This window comes from Chiloscyllium plagiosum, unplaced genomic scaffold (assembly GCF_037043375.1).
Source record: "Chiloscyllium plagiosum isolate Xiang-an unplaced genomic scaffold, Cpla_swu_hap1 HiC_scaffold_21, whole genome shotgun sequence".
In the NCBI taxonomy this organism is placed as follows: domain Eukaryota; kingdom Metazoa; phylum Chordata; class Chondrichthyes; order Orectolobiformes; family Hemiscylliidae; genus Chiloscyllium; species Chiloscyllium plagiosum.
In genome coordinates, this window is record NW_028270159.1 from 78,482,076 (window position 1) to 78,502,223 (window position 20,148).

At 44.6% G+C, this 20,148-nt stretch overlaps 1 long non-coding RNA gene across 9 annotated transcripts in view; it reads left to right on the top strand.

Moving 5' to 3' along the window:
* The first annotated feature begins 2,000 nt into the window (after positions 1-2,000).
* The window catches only part of LOC148146456 (uncharacterized), a 931,882-nt gene continuing 913,734 nt past the window's right edge, over positions 2,001-20,148 (top strand). For all 9 annotated transcript variants that reach the window (XR_015760830.1, XR_015760827.1, XR_015760831.1 and 6 more), the window contains exon 1: positions 2,001-2,107. This is a non-coding gene — a long non-coding RNA (uncharacterized LOC148146456). The remainder of the gene's footprint in view (positions 2,108-20,148) is intronic.

A 20,148-nucleotide genomic window follows, 5' to 3' on the forward strand; every position in this document is an offset into this window, starting at 1 on the left:
ACCTTTAGGCTGTTATCTTTCCCAACATTACCTCTTTACTGAGAATGATTGCTTCTCTGTCCTCATCTGCCATTGCCTCCATAGGCCTGCGACAATGAGAGTATATAGACAGTATGTTCCTGTTAAGGCCAAGGCTGGTAGGTGTAGAGAATGCTGCCTGACGAAAGAAATTGAGGGCCTGGTCGTGAAAATGAAGGAGGGATATGGCAGGTACAGAGAGCTGTGTTTGTGTGAATCCCGAGAGGAGTGTAGCGGCAGTAGGAGTATACTCGAGGTAAACTAGGAGGGCAAAAAGGAGACATGAGATAGCTTTAGGAAATAGGTTTAAGGAGCATCCAAAGTGATTGTACAAATACACTAAGGACAAACGAGTAACCAGGCAGAGAATAGGTACCCACAGCAATCAAGGCTGTCTGTGGAACTGCAGGAGGTGAGAGCGATTCTGTATGAGCGGAAAGGTTTTACAAACAAAATGTGCACGTCGGAAAACACAAAGTTGAACGTCCCAGTCTCGTGTTTTCAGTAAACGGGGAATTGCCTCAGTGTGGCTGCAGGCATGAGTGCGCGCCACCATCTTTATTTGGGGCAAAAATTCACTGGACACGTGCGGAGCCACCAGCTTTGTAGGGGGCAAGGTGCAGCCAGGCGCAGGTGCAGCCTGTCTCTGGTACAGAGTCATTGGGCAGGATTTACACAGAGCACATTCAAACTCAGAGAAATGGATGTTTATTTCTGGATTTGTTTCACCATTCATTTAAATGATTTGGTATCGTAAATGAGTTTGCAGGTCATACAAAATTGGAGGTATTGTAGATAATGAAGAAGGTTACCTCAGATTACAATGAGATATTGATCAGATGGGGTTTAATTTAGATAAATATGAGGTGCTGCAGTTTGGAAAAGCAAATCAGAGCAGGACTTTCACACTGAATGGCAAGGCCCTGGAGACGTTTGCGGAACAAAGAGACCTTGGACTGCAGGTTCATAGTCTTTGCAAGTCAAGTTGCAGGTCGATAGGATGATGAAGAAGGTGTTCAGTATATTTTCCTTCATTGGTTCGAGCATTGAGTATAGGATGTGGGAGGTCATGTTGCTGTACAGGACATTTGTTAGGCCACTTTTGGAATATTGTGTGCAGTTCTGGCCTGCCTCCTATCAGAAGGGTTCTGTGAAACTTGAAAGGTTTCAAAAAAGAATTACAAGGATGTTGTTGCGGTTGGAGGATATGAGCTGTAGGGTGAGGCATAAAAGGCTGGGGCTGTTTTCCCTGGAGTGCCATAGGCTGAGTGGTGATGTGATGGAGGTTTATACAATCATGAGGGGCATGAATAGAGTAAATGAACAAGGTATTTACCCTGGAGTGGTGGTGTCCAGATGTAGAGGGCATTTAGGGTGAACGGAGAAAATTTCAAAGGGGCCTAAAGGACAACTCTTTCATGCAGTGGGTGGAATGAATGCCAGAGGAAGTGGTGGAGGCTAGTACAATTAAAACATGTTAAAGGCATCTAAATAGACACATGATATGATTAGGAAGCGTTTACAGGGATATGGGCCAAGTGCTGGCAAATGGGAATAGATTAGGTTCGGATACCTGGTTGGCATGGATGAGTTAGACCGAAGGGTCTGTGTTGGTGCTATACATCTCTATGTGGGATCATAACAGCTTATACAGCTCTGCTTCATCTCTGGGCTCCCTCATGACCACTTTGTCAATATCGAGCTTCCTCAGTCTCAAACAATGCGTGTATATTTGGTCTGTTTAATATTTTACTATTACTTTTACAGACATTTTTGTAAGTTTATTTTTCACTGCCGCACAGCCCCTGACCATGTGCTGCTTATTAATTTTTTTCTGGAAAATCTTTGACAGTCAAGAATTATTTTTTTCCAATAAGCAAGTGCATTTTCCTTCCATTTCTAACTATCAAATTCTGCACCATTTTCATTCCCTGTAATCCATTTTGCACTCCCTGAAATATCAACTGTGTCTCCTTCCACACATACCAGTGATTAATGCCAAAGCCCTGTTGCCTGTGGAGAGGGTGATGTTTGACTTTCTTGTACAGCTGCAGTTTGTGTGGTGAAGGTGCTCCTACAATGTGGTTGGGTAAGAGACATTACAGAGTATTCATTACAGCAACAGTGATGATTTCAAGATAATGTCCAATTAAAGAACAGTTTGTAGTTTTGTTATCCTGCTTATAATTTCACAAAAATATTATTGGGAACTTTAGACATAAGGCCAGAGAAGGATGATATTAGATCAGGTGACCAAAAGCATTGCCAAATAAGCAGGTTTTGAGGAATGTCTAAAGGAGGAAAGCAGATCTGTGAGGTTTTAGCTGTGAATTTCAGACCTTTTTGCTTTGGCAACTGTAAAAGCAGCCACACAGGTCGGTAATGAATTAACTGATCATTGGGAGTCTCGAACAGAATGGGTTGCTGAGATCTCAAAGGGTGTTTGTTGCAGCGAGCTAGGGATGATCACAACCAGGAATTAAATCAAGGGTGAGAATTTTAAATTGAGGGATGTGGGCCGGATGCTGGCAGGTGAGACTAGATTGGATTGGGATACCTGGTCGGCATGGACGGGTTGGATTGAAGGGTCTGTTTCCATGCTGTACATCTCTGTGGCTCTATGTTGTTGATTATGAATAGGAGCCTTTTGATGGATCGACAAATTTTGGTACGAGGGAGTACTTGGGCAGCAGAGATATAGGGTTTCTTGAGATTACAGGGAGGTTGAATGTGGGCAGCTGGCCAGGAGTGTGTTTGGATAATGAAGTCTAGAGATAACACAAGGTGGATGAGAGTATATGAGCTGATACAAGGGTAGAATCAGCTATAAATAGTGATCTTGGAGTGGGACTGGGCTGTCGCTCTCACCTCACCTCTCGGATTCAGCTGGTTGCCAGATTGTGAATCAGGCGGTAACACCATCGGGAGCTGAGTGGCCCTGGTGGAGCCTAAAATGAGTGTCACTCAGCTGGCTGTTGCTGAGCAGCTGCTGCTTGATAGCCCTGTTGATGACATCTTCCATCACTTTACTGCTGATCGAGTGTGGACTGATAGAGGGAATTTTCCTGGGTTGGATTGCCCTGTGTTTTTGTGTTGAACATCCCTGGGCAATGTTCCACATTGTCGGTAGATGCCAGTGCTGGAGCGGTACGTGGCTTGGTTGGTGGCAAGTTCTGGAGCACAAGCCATCAGTATTATTGCCAGAATATTGGCAGGGCCCGTAGCCTTTGCACTACTTAACCATTTCTTGATGTTATTCAAACTGAATCGAACTGGCTTAAAACTCACATCTGTGATGTTGGAAACCACTGGAGAAGGCTGAGATGGATCATCCCACTTTGCACTTCTGGCTGAAGATTGCTGCAAATGCTGTCATCTTATCTGGTGCATGGATGTGTGAGGCCCCTCCATCAGTAAGGGTGGGAATATCTGTGATGCTTCCTCCAGTGAGTTGTTTAATTGTCCATCACCGTTCACAACTGGGTGTGGCAGAACTGCAGAGCTCCAATCTGTTCCATTGGATGTAGGATCGTTTAGCTCTGTTGCTTGCTGCTGATGCTTTTTGCAAATGGTCCTGTTTGGTAGCTTCACCAGGTTGGCACTTCATTTTTAGGACTGCCTGGTGCTGCTCATGGCATGCCCTCCTTTCCTGTCCATTGTGATGGGTGAGAGCAGGATTTACAAACCCATGAGATTACAGATTGTGCTGGAGTACAGTTCTGCTGCTGTTGATGTCCCACAGTGCCTCAGAGATACCCAGTTTGAGATCCTACATCTCTTCGAAGTCTGTCCCATTTAGAACGGTGATAGTGCCACTCAACACAGTGGAGGTTTTTCTCAACTTTAAGGCAAGACTTTGTCTCCGAAAGGAATGTGTGATGGTCGCTCTTACTGATACTGTCATGGCCAGATGTATCTGCTGCTGGTCAATTCATAACAATGAGATCAAGTATGTTTTACACTCTTGTTGGTTCCCTCACCACCCGCTGCAGATTCAGTTGAGCAGCTATATCCTTTAGGATCTGACCAGCTCTGTCAGTAAATCTGTTGCAGAGCTAGTCTCGATTGTGGACATTGAAATCCTGTACCCAGAGTACATTTGATACCATTTTACTTCCTCAGTGCTTCCTCCAAATGTTGTTCAACATGAAGGAGAACTGATCCATCAGCCAAGGGAGGACGGGACGTGGTAATCAGCAGGAGCCATGAGACTTCCTGGTCTCCGGAGCCAATGCTGTGTACTCCCAGGGCAAATCCTCCCTGTCTGTACAACACTGTGCCACCACCTCTGCCTGGTCTGTCCTGCCGGTGGACAGGACATATCCAGAGATTTCAGGAGAAAGTGAAGACTGCAGATGCTGGAGATCAGAGTCAAGAGTCTGGTGCTGGAAAAGCACAGCAGGTCAGGGTGATGAAGGGCTGTGTCTCGAAACGTCGATTCTCCTGCTCCTCGGATGCTGCCTGACCTGTTGTGCTTTTCCAGCACCACACTCTCGATATCTAGGGATGGTGATGGTGGTGTCTGGTCATTATTTGTAAGGGATGATTCCGTGAATATGACTATGTCAGGCTGTTCCTTGACTAGTCTGAGGTACAGCTCTCCACATTGTGGCACCAAAAACCATATGTTAGTGAGGAGGACGTTGCACCATTGAGAGGGCTGAATCTGTGGTTGTAATTTCTGGTGCCTTGTTAGCTGCCAACTGGTCCATCCAGTTTCATTCCTTTGTTGAGACTTTGCAGTGATTAATACAGTGAGCAGCTGGCTGGGCCACTGTCAGATTGGCAGGATTTTTTTGGCCATTGACAATGGTTTCATGGAGATCAGAAGATTCCTAATACATTGTTTTTTTTTCTTGAATTCAGATTCCACCATCTGCCAAGACGGGATTCGAACCAGGACTTCAGTCATTTGTTTTAATATTCTGGATAAAAGTTAAATACATCAGGTTTGTTCACTCATTTTAAATATCACTTACCCTGGTTTTGTTTCTTTGTAAAACACTGTCCATCATCCTGTCTCCTCCATCCTCCCCTCCAACAACGAGTGAAGAGCTCATGGAGTTTCTCTGTCACTAAGACTGAGATAATCCGATCTGCTGCTTCCCTCCCTCCCACTAGCCCACTGAGCCAAACTGCCTCACGTGGTGTTCCTGGTTTTTATCCTAAACCTACATCTTTCTCCAGTCTCTTGTCAAGCCTTATCAGAGCTCACCTTGACCCTTTTCCCTAATCTCGGTAAACTCACTTTCCAACTCTCTTTCCTCCGCTGCCGCCTCATCACTCCCCTTCGCCAATTCATAGATATTGTTCCTTGTTCTGTCTGTTGGTATTTTTTGGTTATGTCCTTCTCTCCCATTCTGTGGAAAACTAATATTTGACCTCACCGTTGTTGGAAAATCCTGCTCCATCTCCACTCTCCCTTTCCTTTCTGAATTCCTTGCATTTGGTGTCCCTCAACGATCTATCCTTGGTCTCTCCTGTATCTCACGTACATAGTGCCAGGAGGTGATATCGTCCAAAAACACTGTGTTAGGTTTGACATGTACACTGACGATACCCAGTTCTCCCTCCCCATCATCCCTCTCCATTACTCCACTGTTACTCAGTTACCAAACTGCTTACCACATTGCCACTACTCGATTAGCTGCAGTTTCCTCCAATGAAACATTGTCACGGTTAAACCCATTGCCTTACCTTTACCTTTCTGCTGAGCCCCTCCCTCCCACTGGGAACTCTCTGAGGCAAAATGACACTCTTCACAATATTGCTGTTATATCTGATCCCAAGGTGACCTTCTGATCATACATCCACACAATCACAACACCAGGAATTCCAATCTCTTAAACATTGCTTTTCTCCACCTCACCCCAGCTCCATTGCCACTGAAACCCCTTACCCGCGTCTGTGTTGCCTTATCTTGATGAATCCAAAACAGAACCCTTGATTCCATGACTCAGAATCTGATTTCAGACTCCCCTCTCAGTATTTACGCTCAGACACATCCTCTCAGTATTTATCCTGTCAAACCCCTTAAGAATCCCATCTGTCTCAATGAGATCACCACTCTTTCTCCACAATCCAGTGAGTAGAGTCCCAACCTTTCCAGCCTTTATTTAAAAGATAATCCCTCCAAACCAGGGATCATCTAATTGAATTTTCCTTGAAATGCCTCCAATAAAGTGACACATTTCCTTATTTAAAGGGACCAAAACTGCTCTCGTTACTGCAGATATGGTGGTGTCACCAGCACTTCCATATGTTACTCTCAGGTATATACTCCAAACTCTCATACTGAACACCTTTGAAACAAAACGTTCCATTCCCCTTCCTGATTCCCTGTTGTAACTGTGTGGTAGCTTTCTGTGTTTCCTGAACAATTACCCCTGGTCCCTTTGTGGTGCAGCTTTCTACAGTTTCTACCATTTAAATAGTACTTTGTTCTTTTATTATCTCCTCCAAAATGAGCAACTTCCCATTTTCCCAAGTTACACCCCATCTGGCAACTTGTTGCCCCCTTCTCCTGTGCATCTCTCTTTTCATAATCCTCTTAGACCTTTACAGTTATGCCTTTTCTATGAGATATTCCCCCTTCCCATTCATCCAAACGTTTACTGGGAGCACTGGGCAGTGGGAAGCAGGCAGAGTTGCTATCTTTTTAGGGATACGCTTTGGAGTGATTGAGAGGATCTTCCTACCCATTGGTCAGGATGGAGACAACTTGCCCATCGTTAGGCATTAGCCTTTCACACCCATGTCTTATTGATGAGGCAGAGCGGCAGCACGGAATGAAAGAAAAGAAAGTCATTCTTGTTCCCCATATCTCACTGACGCTTGGGTCATTTTCTCCAATGTGTCAAAGGACTGCTGTGTTCAGTCACATGGGATCTCAAGTTGGAATCTCCTAGAAACCCACAGATTTCCCCCTGAGTTGACTGCTGATGTCCTCAAGGGTCATATGTACAGTAATCCTGGGCCACGAGGAGGGGATGGTGTGAGTTTCTAACTTGAACTGAGAGTGACAGATTTTGTAAACTTGTATTACAGGATATTATAGGTGGACATTCAGATGGTAATCTCAGTAAATGTTAATAGACAATAGATAAATGTATGGTTATCCACTTTGGTGGCAAGAACAGGAAGGCAGATTACTACCTCAATGGAATCAATTTAGGCAAAGTGGCAGTACAGAGAGACCTGGTTGTTCTTGTACACTAGTCAATGAAGGCCAGCATGCAGGTACAGCAGGTAGTGAAGAAGGCTAATCGCATGCTGGCCTTCATAATAAGAGGAATTGAGTATAGAAGCAATGAGGTGCTTCTGCAGCTGTACAGGGCCCTGGTGAGACCACACCTGGAGTACTGTGTGCAGTTCTGGTCTCCAAATTTGAGGAAAGATATTCTGGCTATTGAGGGAGTGCAGCGTAGGTTCACAAGGTCAATTCCTGGAATGGCGGGATTACCTTACACTGAAAGACTGAAGCGACTGGGCTTGGATACCCTTGAGTTTAGAAGACTGAGAGGGGATCTGATTGAGACATATAAGATTATGAAAGGATTGGACACTCTGGCAGCAGGAAACATGTTTCCGCTGATGGGTGAGTGTTGAACCAGAGGACACAGCTTAAAAATACGGGGTAGACCATTTAGGACAGAGATAAGGAGAAACTTCTTCACGCAGAGAGTGGTGGCTGTGTGGAATGCTCTGCCCCAGAGGGCAGTGGAGGCCCAGTCTCTGGATTCATTTAAGAAAGAGTTGATAGAGCTCTCAAGGATAGTGTGATCAAGGGTTATGGAGATAAGGCAGGAACAGGATACTGATTAGGAATGATCAGCCATGATCATATTGAATGGCAGTGCAGGCTTGAAGGGCTGAATGGCTACTCCTGCACCTATTGTCTATTGTCTATTCAATGTGTCATGTAATCCTTTTATGATGACCTGTTGAGTGTAAGGTTTATTATTCGAATGTGTAATTTTTGTGTAAGGATGCCTCAGAGAGAGCAGAATAATCTTAAAGGGGACAATAACCATTTTTTTTTGGGGGGGAGCTGTTGTTTATTGGTATCAATGACATTGGAATAGAAGAGTTCACATTGTTGGATCATTTGAATCTCTTGTGGGGTAGAATTGAAATCCATCAGAAGGATGGATTGTCCCGGCACTGGAAAGGAAGAGTTGCTTGTGCTATTCAGGAGGCATTAAAATAGTGAAGGAATGTGGGTAAACCAAAAGAGAAAGTGAGGAAAGAGCTAAGTCTGAGGCTGATACAGTTCAGATGTCAAACAGTCAAGGCAGGCAAAGGCATGGCAGAGAACGAGGTAGGACTGAGCAGTTACACTGCATTTATTTCAATGCAGGAGGCCCGATAGGTCGGGCAGATGAGCTCAGAGCATAGTTTTGAACATGGCACTGGGATATTATAGCAATTACAGAGGCATGACTCAGGGATGGATAGGACTAGCAGCTTAATATTCCGGTGTATAGATGCTATAGCAAAGATAGAAAGGGGGCAACAGAGCAGGGGGAAGAGGTATTTTTGATTAGGGATAACATTACAGCTGGGCTTCAAGAGGGTATTCCTGGGAGTACATCCAGGCAAGTTGTACAGGTGGAACTGAGAAATAAGGGATGATCTTCTTACTGGGATTGTACTATTGACCCCTCCTCACCCCTTCCCCAATAGTCAGCGGGGAATTGAGAAGCAAATGTATAAATACATCACTTATCTGTAAGAATAGTATGGTTGTATACAAGACTTGACCTTTTTTATTCATTCCCAGGATGCGGGTGTCACTGGCTGGGCCCAAAGGACAGTCACATTGCTGTGGGTCTGGAGTCACACGTAGGCCAGACCTGGTAAGGATGGCAGATTACTTCCCTGAAGAATATTAGTGAATCTGATGGGGTTTTTTTTCGCAACAATCGACAATGGATTCATAGTCTTTCATCGATTCCTAATTCCAAATTTTTTATCGAATTCACATTCCACCATCTGCCGTAGCAGGCTTCACACCCAGAGCTCCAGAACTTTATCTGGGTGTCTGGATTATCCGTTTAGCCAAAATATCACTAGGCCATTTGGCAGGGTGAGTGACTGAGGTATCCGTAGGACAGCACATCAGCACCAAAATTCCCATGGTCTCTGCGGACCATAGAAAGGGCTAGGGAGGGAAATATATTCCTGGTGGTGGGATCTGACTGTAGGTAGCGGAAAAGTCGCTTTATCTGGTGATAAGTGGGGTGGCAAGTGAGGACCGGTGGATTAAATTCTTCTTGTGGTTGGAGGGGTGGTGTAAAGGTGAAGGTGCAGGAAGTGGAGGATATGCATTGAAGGGCATTGTTGATCACGTGGAAGGGAGATGTGGTGCTTGAAGTAGGAAACCTTTCTGCGATGTCCTGGAGTGGAATTGCTTCTCTTGGGAGCACATATGGCAGAAGCAGAGGAATGAGAGTACAGGATCACGTTTTTACTGAATATACTCGAGGGTAATCAGGAGAGTAAAAAGGGGAAATGACATATCTCTAGGAAATAGTTTAAGAAGAATCCAAAGAGATTTTTCAAATACATTAAGGATAAAAGAATAACCAGGCAGAGAATAGGACACCTTAAAGATCAAGGAGGCCATCTATGGAATAACAGGAAGTGGGAGAGATACTATGCTATTCTGTTCTAGAGAGTTTGGAGAAATAATAGTGATAACTTGAAAAGTGTCCATAATACAGAGGAGGTCGTACTGGATGTCTTAAATCGTAGCAAGGTGTATCCCAGAAACTTGTGGAAAGCTAGGAAAGTGATAGCAGTGCCCCTCCCTGAGATATTTATATCATCGTTTATGACAGGTGAGGTTGGAAGATGTGTGCCATTATTTAAAAAAGTAGTAAGGAAAGGCCAGGGAGCAAGAGGACAGTCATCCTGACGTCAGTGGCAGGCAAGTTGTTGGAAGGGATTCTGAGGGATAGGATTTACATGTATTTGCAAAGACGAGGAATGATTAGTGATAGTCAACGTGGCTTTGTGTGGGGGAAATTCTCTCTCTCTAACTTGATTGAGTTTTTTTGAAGGCAGACTGTGGACGTTATCTATATGGACACTGAGCAGACTGGTTAGCAAGGTTAGATAACATTGAATGTTGGGAGAACCAGACATTTGGATACAAAACTGGCTTGAAGGTAGGTGGCGGAGGGTTGATTTGTGGACTGGAGGCCTGTGAGCAGCAGTGTGCTGCAGGATTGGATATGGAGTCCTTAAACAAATGACTTGGTATGGTCAGAAGACACCAAAATTGGAGGTGTAGTGGACAGTGAAGAAGGTTAGTTCAGAATACAACGGGATCTTGATCAGATGGGCCAAAGGAGCAAGGAATGGCAGATGGAGTTCAATTTAGATAAATGTGAGCTGTTGTATTTTGGAAAGGCAAATCAGGGCGGGACGTATGCACTTAATGGTAAAATCCTGGGGAGTGTTGCTGAACAAAGAAACCATGGTGTGCAGGTTAATTGTTCCTTGAAACTGGTGTTGCAGGTAGGAAGGCTAGTGAAGGTGGCGTTTGGTACATTTATATTTATTGGTCAATGCATTGAATACAGAAGCTGGGACGTCATATTGTGGCTGGACAGGACATTGATTAAGCCATTCAGGAATTCTGTTTTAAGTTCAAAATTCCCTATTTTGGGAAGGGTGTTGTGAATCTTGAAAGAGTTCAGACAAGATTTACAACAATTTTGCCAGGGTTGGAGGATTTGAGCTATCGGGAGAGGCTGAATAGGCTGGGGTTAATTGCCCTGGAGAGTCAAAGACTGAGAGGTGATTTTACGGAGATTTATAAAATCATGAGGGGCATGGATATGGTGAACAGCTGGAGTCTTTTCCCCCCAGGTTAGATGGGTCCAAAACAAGAGCACATGGGCTTAAGTTGAGAGGGCAAAAATTTAAAAGGGATCTAAGGGGCCTTTGGAGATGCTGCAAATCTGTCCCAACTCCCCTCCCATTTGCCCTTAGCCCCCCAAATCTTTGCTTAAAAAGTAAAATTCCAAATATGTTTATGAATAACTGCTGAATCTGTGTCCAGCTGAGCATGGTGTATGTGTGGAATGAGCTGCCAGATGAAGTAGTGGAGGCTGATAGAATTACAACATTTAAAATGCATCCGATTGAGTACATGAATACGAAGTGTTTCGAATGATACGGACCAATTGCTGGCAAACGAGACTCCATTAGTTTAGGATTCCTAGTTGGCATGGACCAATTGGACCAAAGGTCTGTTTCTGTGCTGTACATCTGACACTAATAAATGAAAATAAGATGTGTTCCTCTTTTGTGGAGAGCTAGCAGAAGCACAGATAATTATCCTTGGAGCTAAGAATGTTAAGCAATGATTTCGACCAGGTGCAGATTTGTTTCCAAGGTATTTAATTTGCAGAGAGAGAGAGGAATTGTTAACAGCGTCACAATTTTAGTAACTATTTTCAAGTAATTGGCAACTAATGCAGGGTGAATATGTGAACATTATTTTATTCAGTAAATTCTGAGCAGCTGGAACAGTCTGAATGGCAGCTGGACACAGATTCAGCAGTTATTCATAAACAGATTTGGAATTTTACTTTTTAAGCAAAGGTTTGGGGGGCTAAGGGCAAATGGGAGGGGAGTTGGGACAGATTTGCAGCATCTCCAGAGGGAGAGAGTATAGCCCCAATGGGCTGAATAGCCCCCAGCCCCATGCTCTGTGATACTGCCCCATTCACTGTGAATGATGAAGCTCATCCCAGGGCAGAGAGGTAGGATACCACCACTCACCTCACAATGGGCCTCAGGAGATTGATGTCAGCACAGGCCAATAGGAGGCAGAGGGTGGGACTTGTACACGAGGCAGTACCAGTTTATCTTCCAACCAATCGGAGTGAACGAGGGTATCCTGAAGGCGGGAATTAAAGAAAGGCACATGTAGCAGAGGTTTGAGAAACTGGAGGAGATTAGAGATAGGGAGCGTTCTGTGGCTGGAGAGGAATTATATAAATAAGGTAGAGTTGTGAGGCTGGATGAGGTGACAGTGATCGGGAGAGTTGTGAGGATCGAGGAATTTGGAGACAGTGATAATTGGAGTCCTAATGATATACAGCAAGGAAACAGGCCCTGTGGTCCAACTAGTCCATGCCGACCATAATTCCAAACTGAACTAATTGTACCTGCCTCCGTTTAGTCCACATCCATCCAAATATTTCCTATTTACATACTTATCTGAATGTCTTTTAAATATTGTAATTGTATTCACAGCTACCACTTCCTCTGGAAGTTCATTTCATACGTATAATTTTTGTTTTAAACCCTAATGTCTTTTCTCAAATCTTTCTCATCTCTTCTCAAAATGAATGCACCCGAATTTTGAATTGCCCTCTCTCCCGGCCATTCACCTTTATCTACACTCTTCATAATTGCATAAACTTTTTAATAAGGTCACCCCTCAACCTCCTAAACTCCAGTGAAAAAAGTCCCACCCTTTCCTGATAACACAATCCCTCCATTCTCATTAACATTCCAGTAAATCTCTTCTGAACCTGCTCCGATTTAATGATACCCTTCCTATAACAGCACAACCAGAACTGGCCTCACCAACATCCTGTACAACCTGAACATACCGTCCCAATTCCTATACTCAAAGGTGTGAACATTGAAGGTAAGTGTGCTTGAACACCTTTTTAACCACCCTATCTACATGTAACACGAACTTCAAAGACATGAAGCCCTCGGTCTCTTTGTTCCATATCACTACTCAACGCCTTACTTGTAATGAGTGTAAGTCCTGCCTTCGTTTGTTTTATCAAGATGTAATATTTTGCATTTATTCCAATCCAAAACTCCTCTGAGTATAAAGGCAGTAGGAGTATAATTAAGAGGGAAATCAGGAGGCAAAAAAAGGGACGCGAGATAGCGTTGGAAGATAGGGTTAAAGATAATCCAAATGGCTTTTATAAATACATGAAGAACAAAAGGCTAACTAGGGAGAAAATAGAGACCCTCAAAGATCAGCAAGGCAGCCATTGTGTGGAGCTGCAGGTGATGGGCGAGATAGGAAACAAGTATTTTGCATCAGTGTTTACTGTGAAGAAGTACATGGGAGATATAGAATGTGGGGAAATAAATGGTGACATCTTGAAAAAAAGTCCATATTACAGAGGAGGAGGAGGTGCTGGATGAGTGGCTAAGGAGTGGTGCAGGGGAAAAGGATTCACATTTTTGGATCATTGTGATCAACTCTGGAGTAGACTTGACCTGCATAAGAAGGATGGATTGTACCTGAATTGGAAGGTGTCTAATATCGAGGCAGGGAGATTTGTTAATCCTACACGGGAGGCAGTAAACCAGCGAGGAGTAGGTGTGATCGCAAATAGATAGTGAGAAAAGAGGTATCTCTGAGGTTGGTACAGTTCAGAAGGCAAATAGTCATTGCAGACAAGAGCAAGGCACAGAACAAGGTGGAATTTAGCAGTTACACTGCACTTATTTCAATGCAAGAGGCCTGACAGGGAAGGCAAATGAGCTCAGGGTATGGTTTTGAACATGGCACTGGGATATCATGGGTATTATAGAAAGGACTGGCAACTTAATGTTTCTGGGTATAGATGCTATAGGAAGAATAGAAAGGAGGACAAGAGGAGAGGGAGTGGCATTTTTGATTAGGGACAGCATTATGGTTGTGCTTAGGGAGGACATTCCTGGGAGTACGTCCACTGAAGTTATTTGGGTGGAACTGGGAAATAAGGAATGGATGATCTCCTTATTGGGGTTGTCTGCGTGGGTTTCATCTGGGTGCTCTGGTTTCCTCCCACAGTGCAAAGATATGCTGGGTAGGTTCGATTATCCTGGCTGAATTGCCACAGTGTTCAGGGATGTGCAGGTTGGGTGGATTATCCAGGCTGAATTGCCCACAGTGTTCAGGGATGTGCAGGGTGGCCCTGGCTCTGAGGGTCAGTGTCGATGTGATGAGATGAATGGTCTTATTCCACACTGTCGGGATTCTCTGATAATTCTACTAGTTTTAAAATAGTTACAGAAAATAATAGACCAGATCTAAAAGTTAAGGTTCTAAATTAGACAAAGGCCAATTTTGACAGCACAAGGCAAGCACTTTCAAAATTTGTTTGCGGGAGGTTATTCCCAGGGAAAGGGACGGCTGGAAAGTGGGAACATAAGAACATAAGGAATAAGAGCAGGAGTAAGCCATCTGGCCCCTCAAGCCTGCTCTGCCATCCACAAGATCAGGGCTGATCTTTTCATGGCCTCAGCTCCACATTCCTGCTCCCTCACCATAGCCCTTTATTCCTTTCCTGTTCACAAATCTACATTTTGCCTTCAAGGCGTTCAAGTTGATAACGTCAAATGCTGCACTCGGCAGGGAATTCCACAGATTCACAATCCTTTAGCTGAAGAAGCTCCGCCTGAACTCAGTCCTACATCTGCTCCCCCTTATTTTGAGGTTATGCTCTAGTTTCACCCATCCCCAGTGGAAATAACCTCTCTTCTTCTATCTTATCTACTTCCTTCAAAGTTTTATTTTTTCCTCTCCAACCTCCCATTCTTCTAAATTACAATGACTATAGAACCAGTTTTCTCAATCTTTCCACATACGCCAATCCACTCAACTCCCAACTCAAGCTCGTGAACCTCCTGTGCCAGTACATCCTTGCTAATGTACGGGGACCAAACCTGTACCCAGTACTCCAGGTGTGGCCTTGCCAGCACCCTGTACAGCTGCAGCATAACCATCCCTCTAGCAATGAAGGACAATATTCCCTTCACTGTCTTAATTACCTGCTGCACCTGCAAACCAACTTCCTGTGATTCTTGCACAAAAACACCCAGCTCCCTCTGTACAGCAGCCTGCTGCAGGTTTTCACCATTTCGTCATCAGTTTGTTGTTCGTCCAACTAAAATGGATAACCTCACATTTCCCAACATTGTCCTCCATCCACCAGATCCTTACCAACTCACTTAACCGATCTGTATCCCTGTGCAGACTGACAGTGGCCTCTGCAGACATTGCTCTCCCTTATCTTTGTATCAAATGTGAACTCTGACACCGTACACTTGGTCCTCAACTCCTAAACAGTTGTAGTGCCAACAGTAATCCAAACACCTATTTATCCCCATTCTTTATTTTTTGTTGGTTAACCGATCCTGTATCAATGATAATTATCCACAATGCCATGCATCTTTACCTTATACAGCAGCCTTTTGTGTGGCAACTTGTCGAATACCTGCTGGAAATCCAGATATACCACATCCACCGCGCCCCCCTTGTCCAACGTGCTCTTCAAATAATTATCTTCAAATAATTTCAGTAAATGTGTTATACATGACCTACCTTCCATGAATCCATGCTGTGTCTGCTCAATGAGACAATTTCTACTCAGATATCTCACCACTACTTCCTTGAGAGATTCAAGCATTTTCTCCACTAAAGAAGTTACGCTAACGGGTCCTTTTTGAAACATAGTGGCACCACATTTGCAGCTTCCAGTCTGTCAAAACCATCCCAGAATCCAACAAATTTTAGTGAATTATCACGAGTTGTATTAGCTGTTCCACCCCCCCCCCCCCCCCGCCATTTCTTTTGTTTCCCTTGGATGCATTCCATCAAGGCCAGGAGACCCATCTACCTTTAGGCTGTTATCTTTTCCAACATAAGCTCTTTACTGAGAATGATTGCTTCTCTGTCCTCATCTGCCATTGCCTTTATAGGCCGGCGACGATGAAAGTACATAGACAGTATGTTCCTGTTAAAGCCAAGGCTAGTAGGTGTAGAGAATGCTGCCTGTCGAGAGACGTTGAAGGCCTGGTCAAGAAAATGAAGGAGGGATATGGCAGGTACAGACAGCTGGGTTTGAGTGACTCCCTAGAGGAGTGTAGGGGCAGTTGGAGTATATTCGAGGTAAACCACGAGGGCAAAAATGGGACATGAGATAGCTTTAGGAAATAGGTTTAAGGAGAATCCAAAGTGATTGTACAAATACACGAAGGACAAACGAGTAACCAGGCAGAGAACAGATACCCGCTAAAATCATCAAGGCTGTCTGTGGAACCGCAGGAGGTGGGAGAGATTCTAGATGAGATTCTTTTACTGAAAGAGGATGTGGCAGCTAGAGTGTTGGGAGAAATAAATAATGATAACGTGATAAGTGTCCATGTTACAGAGGAGGGGGTACTGGATGTCTTAAACGGTAGCAAGGTGGAATAATCCCTGGGACCTGCTCAGGGGTAACCCAGAACTTTGTGGGAATCTAGGGAAGTGTTTGCTGGACCCCTCGCTGAAATATTTGTGTCATTGATAGTCACAGGTGAGGTGCTGGAAGATGGGCACAATTATTTGAGAAAGATGGGAAGGAAAGGCCAGGGAACAATAGACCAGTGAGTCTAAAATCAGTGGCAGAGAAGTAGTTGGATGTGATTCTCAGGGACATGATTTACATGTAATTGGAAAGGCAAGAAGTGATGAGGGAGAGGCAGCATGGCTTTGTATATGGAAGTCACTAACGTGGACTCCAGGAAGACACACGGTTCTACATAACAGACCGGTTAGCAAGTTTGAGACTGTAGAATACAGGGAGGACTAGCTATTTAGATACAGAATTGTCTAGAAGGTCATAGAGATGTATAACATGGAAACAGACCCTTCAGTCCGTACCGTCCATGCCAACAACTTACCCAACCCAACAACTGTGTGAGAAATATGCTGTCAGGCTGGGTGCTGGGTCCACTGCTTTTTGTCATTTTATATCAATGATTTCTATGTGAATATATGAGGTATGGTTAGTATGTTTACACTAGACACCAAAATTGGGGTGTAATGGACAGTGAAGAAGGTTACCGCCGTACAATGGGACTTCAATCAAATGGGCTAAGGAGGGGCAGATGGGTTTAATTTCGATAAATATGGATTTCTGCATTTTGGAAAAGCAAATCAGAGCAGGGCTTGTACACTTAATGAGGAGGACCTGGGGAGTGTTGCTGAACAAAGAGACCTTGGAATGCAGGTCACACTTCCTTGAAAGTGGGAATCTTAGGTAGGCTAGTGAAGAAGGTGTTTTGTTTTGAGTATAGGAGTTGCGACATTATTTTGGGGCTGTACAGGGCATTGATTCAGCTACTTCTCGAATTCTGCTTTCAGTCCTGGTCTCCCCGCTATAGGAATGATGTTGTGATACTTGAAAGGATTCAGAAAAGATGCACAAAGATGTTGCCAGGGTTGAGAGTTTGAGATATAGGGAGAGGCTGAATTGGCTGGGGCTGTTTTCCCTGGGGCATGGGATGCTGAGAGCTGACCTCAGTGGTTGATACACTCGTGAGGGACATGGTGAGGGTGAACAGCCAGGGTCATTTTTCCCACGTTAGGTGGGTCCAAAACCAGAGAGCACAGGCTTAAGGTGTGAGGGAAAAGATTTAAAAGGGATATGAGGGGCAATGTTTTCAAGCTGAACATGTTATGTGTATGGAATGAGCTGCCAGAGAAAGTGTGGAGGCTGGTACAATTGCAACATTTAAAAGGCATCTGATTGGATATGTGATCAGGCAAGTTGGAGAAGGATATGAGCCAAGTCCTGGCAAATGGGATGAGATTAATTTAGGATATCTGGTGGGCATGGACAAGTTGGACCAAGGGGTCAGTTTCTGTGCTGTACATTTCTATGACACTAATAAATTAAAATTAAGATCGGTTTCTCTTTTCTGGAGAGTTAGCAGAAGGTCAGAAATTCTCCTTGGAGCTGTGAAGGTTAAGCAGTGATTTCAACGAGGAGCAGAATTGTTTCCAGGAAATTTAATTTACAGAGAGACAGTATGAGAAATTGTTAACATTGTCACAATTTTTTTGTACTACTTTCAGGTAACTGGCAAGTAATGCAGGGTAAAAACGTGAAGATTATTTTACTCAGTAAGTTCTGAGCATCTGGAACAGTTTGATCGACAGCTGGATGCAGATTCAGTAGTTATTGTCAAAACAAATTTGCAATTTTCCTTTTTAAAGGAAGGATTTGGAGGGTTATGTCCAAATGGAAGGTGAGTTGGGACTGACTGGCACCATCTCCAGAGGGAGAGTGTACAGCCCCATTGGGCTGAATAGCCCCCAGCCCCTGTGCTCTGAGATACTGTCCCATTCACTGAATGACAAAGCTCATCACAGGGCAGAGCCATAGACATGTATAGCATGAAAACACACTCTTTGGTTAAACTGGTCTATGCCGACCAGATATCCCAACCTAATCTAGTCCCATTTGCCAACACTTGGCACATATCCCTTTACTCTCTTACTATTCATATACCCATCCAGATGCCAAATGGTATAATTGTACCAACCTCCTCCACTTCCCGAGAGAAGATTCCATCCACGCACCAACTCCACTGTGAAAGAAATTGCCCCTCAGATCCATTTTAAATCTTTCCCTTCTCATTTTAAACCTATGCCCTCACGCTCTGGACTCCTCCATCCCAGGGAAGAGACCTTGTCTATTTATCCTACCCATGTCCCTCATGATTTAATAAACCTTTGAGGTCACCTCTCAGCCTCTGATGCACCTGGGAGGATCCCACCACTTCTGTCACAATGGAGCCTGGCTGATTGACACAGCTTCAGACCAATAGGACAGTTGGCGTGATCCTCCAGCCAATGGGAGTGAATGAGGGGTGGGTCCAGCGGGTCAACACCTGACCATGAGCTTTGCAAGCGCAGTGTCACTGTGAGGGGTCTCAGTGAGTGTGAAGGGACTGGGAGGGTTGATTTGCACTGTTTCAGTCTGCCAGACCTGAAAAAAATACTCGGGGTAAATTAAAACCAAAAGAACTGCGGATGCTGTAAATCACACACAACAACCAGAAGGTACTGGAAAAGCTCCGCAGATCTGACAGCATCTGTGAAGAGAAATCAGTTTGCATTTTGGATCCGGTGACCCTACCTCAGGTACTGATATTACTGAGAAAAAACTATTGGTTTATATGGAGAAGGTAGGAGTTAAGGAGTAAATGATAGGTGGGGATAGAGTCCAAAGAGAGAGAGAGAGAGGAGCAGTTGGACAAAGGAGTGGATATTAACCTGGCTGGGGGAGGGTAAATAGGGAGTCCCCTGTTTGTGGGGACTGTTCGTGGCTAACCATAGGTAGTGTGTAATAGCAGGCTCTGTAATAACAAGGCCTGATATGTGGGGTAGGGGGCAAAGACACTAGAACGTGGGAGAGTTCAGGACCTAAAATGATTGAATTCGATGTTGAAGACAGAAGATTGCAGGGTCCCCGAGTGGGAGATGAGGTGTTGTTCTTCCAGCTTGCTTTAAAGTGTGGCACTGGAAAAGCACAGCAATTCAGGCAGCATCCAAAGAGCAGGAGAATCGACATATTGGGCATATAAGCAAATCATCAGAAATGTGGGAGTGGGGGCAGCGGGCTGAGCGATAAATAGGGAGGGGTGTGTGAGGTTGGGGGGAAGGGAGCTACGAAGAGACTAGGTAGAGGTAGATGGGGTAGTGGTGAGAGAGTGGAATGGATAATTGTGAAGGAAGATGGACAGGTGGGACAGTTCAAGAGGCCAGTGCCGAGTTGGAGGTTTGAATCTGTGATGAGGTGGGAGAGAGGAAATGAGGAAACCTTGATGCTGTGTGGTTGATAAGTCCCAAGGTAGAAGATGAGGTGTTCTTCCACCAGGCGTTAGGTGGCTCTGATTTGGGGGTGGATGACACCCAGGAATTGCATGTCCTTGGCAGCGTGGCGGCGGAGGGGGTAGCTGAAGTGGTTGGCCACAGGGCAGTGAGGTTGGTTGGTGCATATTCCCTGATATATTCCACAAGTTGGCATCCTGACTCCCCACTGTAGAGGAGACCACATCGAGAGCAAAGGACACAAAAAGTGAGGTGTTTGGATGTGGGAGGATCCTGTGGTGCCTTGGATGGAGGTGAGGGGTGAGGTGTGGGCACAGGTGGTAAGTGAAGGTGCTGGCAGTGGACAATAGTTTGGTGGGTCGCATGGATCTAATGAGGAAGTGACAGAGGGAATGGTCTCTGGAATGCTGAAAGGGGTGGGGAGGGAAATATATCTCTGGTGGTGAGGTCTGATTGTAGGTGGTGGAAATGGCAGACGATGATGCATTGTA